This window comes from Tenrec ecaudatus, chromosome 8 (genome assembly GCF_050624435.1).
Source record: "Tenrec ecaudatus isolate mTenEca1 chromosome 8, mTenEca1.hap1, whole genome shotgun sequence".
Taxonomy (NCBI): Eukaryota; Metazoa; Chordata; class Mammalia; order Afrosoricida; family Tenrecidae; genus Tenrec; species Tenrec ecaudatus.
The window spans coordinates 33,030,858-33,036,527 of record NC_134537.1 but is presented as its reverse complement, the minus strand read 5'-3'; the positions used below and the strand labels follow the sequence as shown (position 1 = coordinate 33,036,527).

At 41.2% G+C, this 5,670-nt stretch overlaps 1 pseudogene; it reads left to right on the top strand.

Annotated features, from left to right (window-relative positions):
- Positions 1-934: 934 nt before the first annotated feature.
- LOC142454253 (ADP/ATP translocase 2 pseudogene) lies at positions 935-2,026 on the top strand (annotated as a pseudogene).
- The last annotated feature ends 3,644 nt before the right edge of the window (positions 2,027-5,670 follow it).

The following is a 5,670-nucleotide window of genomic DNA, read 5'->3' as shown; positions in this document are numbered from 1 at the left end:
TTATTACTCTTTTCTGCTCTTGACACAACCTTCATTTTGAAACCAGCCTCACATGACCAGCGTTTTTGTTTTGGTTCAAGAGTATCCATTTATAATAGGATGAAAAAAACAAGACTTTGAAATATAACTTTCATGTTAATGCCACTCCTCCCCCCAGAGGTGTTAGCCTGGAAGAGGACAGGGAGTCGATGTGGGCGGGTGGGGGATGCAGGATGTGAATTAACACAGAGACCAGAAGGGAGAGACAGAGCACAGCCACAGACACATCCTTACCAGTTCAGCTGCAGGCATAAGTGAATCACTATGGGTGCTTCTGCAAATTGGCGCCTTCAAGTCACAGGACAGCTCTGATTGGTTAGATGTGAGTAAAGCAACATTCAAAGCCCTGTGGTGTCAGCAGGGCTTTGAATGAACAGCAGAGAAATGGCAATCACTCGCGAGATAACGGGGGCTCATCCCGTTACTTTGGGGGTGGCAGCAAGATGTTACAACTCACTGGGGTGTCACTGACCCATGTCTAAGCTGAACTCCAGTGTTTCAGCACATTTTTTGTGCCGAAAAACTCAGCTTATATATGAGCAATTATGATAATTTCCCATGCTACTCAATCCTGGGGTTAAATATTATCATTTGAGATGGCTACTCAGTAGAATAACCCAAGCCCTTTGTGACTGATTTTACTATGATATTTGCATTGGTATTCATATAGATTTTTCCCATCGATATTATTTTGTTATTTAACAATAGATGCTCCTCAAAACAGGACCTGTTAATGAAATGCCTGTTTTTGACTCAAATCTGTTTTAGAGTACCAAAGGGACCCCAATCACAAGTTTAATTTAAGGATAATTAACTCTTAAAGAAACAAAGGCACCCAGAGCCCCGGAGTCAGAGCCGGTTCCTGTTCCATCTAAGCGGTCGCCCGTCACCTCGTTCTCTTCCAACATGACAGATGCCGCTGTGTCCTTCGCCAAGGACTTCTTGGCAGGTGGAGTGACCGCGGCCATCTCCAAGACGGCGGTAGAGCCCATCGAACGGGTCAAGCTGCTGCAGCAGGTGTAGCACGCCAGCAAGCAAATCACCGCAGATAAGCAGTACAAGGGCATCATCGATTGTGTGGTTCATATCCCCAAGGAGCAGGGAGTCCTGTCTTTCTGGCGTGGTAACCTGGCCAATGTCATCCGATACTTCCCCAGCCAGGCTCTCAACTTTGCCTTCAAAGATAAATACAAGCAGATCTTCCTGGGTGGTGTGGACAAGAGGACCCAGTTCTGGCGCTACTTTGCAGGGAACCTGGCATCGGGTGGTGCCGCGGGGGCCACATCTTTGTACTTTGTGTACCCTCTTGATTTTGCCCTTACCCGTCTAGCAGCTGATGTGGGCAAAGCCGGCACCGAACGGGAGTTCAAAGGCCTCGGTGACAGCTTGGTTAAAATCACCAAGTCTGACGGGATTAGGGGCCTGTACCAGGGCTTCAACGTATCTGTGCAGGGAATTATCATCTACCTGGCTGCCTACTTCGGCATCTATGACACCGCAAAGGGAATGCTTCCGGATCCCAAGAACACCCACATCTTTGTCAGCTGGATGATTGCACGGTCCGTCACAGCCGTGGCTGGGTGACTTCCTACCCATTTGACACCATTCGTCGCCGAATGAGGATGCAGTCGGGGCGCAAAGGAACTGATATCATGTACACCCGCACGCTGGACTGCTGGAGGAAGATCGATCGGGATGAAGGGAGCAAAGTGTTCTTCAAGGGCACCTGGTCCAATGTGCTCAGAGGCATGGGTGGTGCCTTTGTGCTGGTCTTGTACGATGAAATCAAGAAGTACACTTAAGTTATTTCCTAGTGGGTGTCCCCGTGAATGGGCATGTTGTATTATATAACATATCTCAAGCATTCTTGGCAGACGGTTGGCTGTCTAGATCAATGGCAACTACCTACTGGTTGAAAATGGGAAGCAATAATATTCATCTGACCAGTTTTCTCTTAAAGCCATTTCCACGATGATCATGATGATGATGGGGCTCAATTCTATTTTTATTTCAGTCACTCCTAATAAATAAATAAATTTGAAGAAATAAAAAGTATCTGAAACACACACACACACACAAAGAAACAAAGGCACAGAAACATCCAGATGTAGATAATTAACATGAGTGCATGATAGTATTGAAGGATTCACAGCCATGATGTTAGTTAAATAAGGCATTTAGCAAAGGAAATTGCCACAAATTCAGGTTAGGTGGCAGACCAAATATTACAGTTGTAAGTAGAATTATAGACGCATGAACAAGGGCATGATTGGGACATACACAAAGTGTTAGGGGGAAAGAAGAGCTTACAAGATTGGTCCAATGCATTTTGACCAAGGCAGTCAGGGCACCAAGGATAGAGCATGACTCATGACTATGTGACCCTCAGCACAGACCATCAAGGACACACTCAGGCAACCTCCTAAGACAGCAGTTCTCAACCTGTGGGTCACAACCCCTTTGAGGGTAAATGACCCTTTCACAGGGTCCGCCTAAGACCATCAGAAAACACATATTTCCGATAGTATTAGGAACTGAGACTCCGCTCCTCTATCCATCTCCAGATGGGTCCACTCACATGCAGATACACCTGGTGTTATCCATGCTACGCCATGCTTCAAGACAAAATTTCATTCACTTGTCATTAGAAATAAATATTTCACATTATATAATTGCATATTGTTTTGTGGTTAATCACTATGCTTTATGTTCAATTTGTAACAATGAAAATACATCCTGCACATCAGATATTTACATGACGATTCATAACAGTAGCAAAATTACAGTTATGAAGTATCAAGGAAAATAATTTTATGGTTGGGGATCACCGCAATGTGAAGAACTGTACTAAAGGGTTGGGGCATTAGGAAGGCTAAGAACCACTGTCCTAAGAGACTGGCCATCCTTGAGCTGGCTGCAGAGAGGTGGACATAATCCACTTTTCAATGACTCTGCCTGAGGTCTAGACTCTCTACTTCCTTGGTTAATTATCAGAAGGAATTCAATGGATACTTATTCTCTGAGGACTCTGCAAGTGGATTTTGAGTTCTTGCTGTCATCTATAGCCTTCTACCAATCAGGGTTCTCAGATTTAATCTCTAATATTAGATAAAAAATTATAACAACAATTAATTGAGCCCTTTGTAATTGCCTAATCTTGTATAGTTAGTTTAAAATTCATTAATTCTTTTCGATCTTCTTCCTCTGCTGTAGGTTCTATTTTACATGTGGGGAAACTGAGATTCTAGAGTGTGGTGTACTAGTTTGAGTTCTCAAGAAGCATTTGCCAAGAATTCCATAAATATGCTAATATGTAGGGAGTTGGGGAAGCGGCCCAGCAGACCAATGGAGGTCTGACCTTGGATATAGAAAAGAGGAAATGAAGATTAAGTCAAAGGCTCCTAGAGTACCTGCATTGTAAGTGACACTTAGCAAAGTTGTTGAGAATCCTGTGTCCAAGGCCTGCTCGCTAAAGCATGGGTCAAAATGGTTAAACCCATCATCTTAATATTTATAGTGAACCATCAGCTTCTTCATAAAAATACCAACATGGTGGAACTAACTTATTTTTCTCATTTCTAACATGAGCGATGGTGTTCCTTTTATTATATCTTCTTCTGAAACAAACTCAATGTACTACTGCCACTGTTTTAAAATTATTTAGAGCAAAATTTTACTTGCTTGGATATTATTAATAGTATTCAATTACGTTGGTATTCTCTGGTATGGGTACAATATGTTTCTCTTTCCACTTGATTGGGCAGGTAATTGTCTTCTACATTTCATGGCATAAGACTAGTGAGCACTTCCAGCATGATTTCTTTTTTTGTTTGTTGTTTTTGATTTTTTAATGGCAGGTCAAATATCCTGAAACACATATATTTGTGATAGTCTTCTATCCCCAGTTGAGTTCAAATATTAAGGTAACACGCACAAACTAAGAGGATTCAGTATTGTTCCAAGGCACTCACTGAATCTCCATGACTATGTAAAAACACATGGTGGACAACTAGGCAGTATATAATATACTTTTTGCTATAACTTTTTGCTTACAATTTATAAAGCATACTCTTATTACAATCTTTGATCTCTGATTACCTGCAATGCTGGCTGCCTGAATCCAGCAATTTTAAATTCAGAGACTATTTCCTAAAATTTCAGGACCAGCATGATTTCTATTTGTTGAAATATCTCATTTGAAATTCTGTCGATTTCTGAAGCACTGTTTTTCACTAACATCTTCAATGCAGCTCATATTTATTCCTTCTTTGATCATAAGCTATCTCCTCAAAGGGCTGAACATCAATTAATTCTTCTTTAGTGCAATGACTTCCACTTTCACTTGATGCTTTCTATTCCATTCAGTACTTTCCCCAAAGAATCTTTTAATATTGCAACTTGAGGCTTGTATTTTTATTCAGTTATTTCAGTGTGAAAAATGCCTAGCATGTCCGTGCCTTTTTATTTTCAAATTCCACGTGTTTGCCTATTTTTTAATACTTTACTTTGTCTTCTCAAGCAACTCTTTGACATCTTCTATTCAATGTTTTTGCTTCATTACTTCCATTCATTTCAATTACTTTAAATTGAAGAACAAATTGCAAAGCCTCTTCTGACGTCCACTTTGCTCTTTCTTTTCTTTATCATCTTTATAATGCGCTTTTATTTACTTCATGTATGATGCTGTTAATGTCATCCCAGAGTTTTTCTTGATTTCAGTCATTAATGTTCAATCTAGTCTTAGATATTAATGCTCAGTTCATCAAACTTACTCTTGAATGGTCTCTAAGTTTAAGTGGGATATACTCATATTCCCATATTTTCTCTCATTGACTTGTTTTAGTTTTCTTCCATTTCAGCTTGAACTTGCATATGAGTAATTGATGGTCTGTTCTCTAGTTAGTCCATGAGATAGTTAAGGCTGGTACCCTCCTAGCCAATAAATACATGTAGGATTAATTGAAGGCCAGAGAGATAAATGGCTTGGTGAGCCTCACCTTTCTAGTTCTCAGGTCTCTTGCTTTGTGAAGGTCTGACCAGGGAGCAACTTCCTTAGATAGTTTTCTGCTTCAGCTGGCAAGGCTCACTTCCTGTGAGACATCCCTGAGGAGAAGCCACATAGAACTACCCTGTTGCAGCCCTGGGTGCTGGAGCAGCCAGATGGAGTCGGCTGCCAGTGCTGAGATGCTTGCAGCCTCACTGATTCAGCTTTCCATCTGAAATCATTGTGTGTGTTTTGTGAGACTGAGGAGAACTTTGTAGATTGGTGTCGGACATACGGGCTAATGTTGGACTTAAGGGTTGGACAGCACTGGGTTGGGATGCTTTCTGAATGTACACTTACCCTATATATAAAACTCTCTTATACATATGTGAGTTTCTGCGGATTTGTTGATCTCTAGTTTACCCAGATGAACACAGTCCCTACCCTATCATGACTCATGATATTGAGCTTCTACCTTGTCTCTTTCTGAAGATGCAATTTTATTCCTGTATATTCCATCTGCTGAAGTCTACATGTACATTTACTTTTTATGTTGTTGAAGAATTAAATCTGCAATGGATAAGACATTCTCACTCTCACTGCCATCAAGTGCAGGCCAATTTTAGTGATGCTATCAGAGGAGGTAG